Raw genomic sequence first — 1,266 nt, forward strand, 5'->3', positions numbered from 1 at the left:
TAAATCTGGGCCAATTCCAGCACGTCCCATGTTTTGCACATACCTTGAATTTGGTGGTGCAGAATTTTTTAAAAAACGACAGGGGCGTGCAAGAGATGCTGTCGGTGGCCAGAAGAATTGCGGGACACTTTCGGCGTACAGGCACCACGTACAGAAAACTGGAGCACCACCAAAAACTACTGAACCTGCCCTGCCATCATCTGAAGCAAGAAGTGGTAACGAGGTGGAATTCAACCCTCTATATGCTTCAGAGGTTGGAGGAGCAGCAAAAGGCCATTCAAGCCTATACAATTGAGCACGATATAGTAGGTGGAATGCACCTGTCTCAAGTGCAGTGGAGAATGATTTCAACGTTGTGCAAGGTTCTGATGCCCTTTGAACTTGCCACACGTGAAGTCAGTTCAGACACTGCCAGCCTGAGTCAGGTCATTCCCCTCATCAGGCTTTTGTAGAAGAAGCTGGAGGCATTGAAGAAGGAGCTAAAAGGGAGCGATTCCGCTAGGCATGTGGGACTTGTGGATGCAGCCCTTAATTCGCTTAACAAGGATTCACGGGTGGTCAATCTGTTGAAATCAGAGCACTACATTTTGGCCACCGTGCTCGATCCTAGATTTAAAGCCTACCTTGGATCTCTCTTTCCGGCAGACACAGGTCTGCTGGGGTTGAAAGACCTGCTGGTGACAAAATTGTCAAGTCAAGCGGAACGCGACCTGTCAACATCTCCTCCTTCACATTCTCCCGCAACTGGGGGTGCGAGGAAAAGGCTCAGAATTCCGAGCCCACCCGCTGGCGGTGATGCAGGGCAGTCTGGAGCGACTGCTGATGCTGACATCTGGTCCGGACTGAAGGACCTGACAACGATTACGGACATGTCGTCTACTGTCACTGCATATGATTCTCTCAACATTGATAGAATGGTGGAGGATTATATGAGTGACCGCATCCAAGTAGGCACGTCACACAGTCCGTACTTATACTGGCAGGAAAAAGAGGCAATTTGGAGGCCCTTGCACAAACTGGCTTTATTCTACCTAAGTTGCCCTCCCACAAGTGTGTACTCCGAAAGAGTGTTTAGTGCCGCCGCTCACCTTGTCAGCAATCGGCGTACGAGGTTACATCCAGAAAATGTGGAGAAGATGATGTTCATTAAAATGAATTATAATCAATTCCTCCGCGGAGACATTGACCAGCAGCAATTGCCTCCACAAAGTACACAGGGAGCTGAGATGGTGGATTCCAGTGGGGACGAATTGATAATCTGTGAGG

This window comes from Pseudophryne corroboree, chromosome 3 (assembly GCF_028390025.1).
Source record: "Pseudophryne corroboree isolate aPseCor3 chromosome 3, aPseCor3.hap2, whole genome shotgun sequence".
NCBI classification, from domain to species: domain Eukaryota; kingdom Metazoa; phylum Chordata; class Amphibia; order Anura; family Myobatrachidae; genus Pseudophryne; species Pseudophryne corroboree.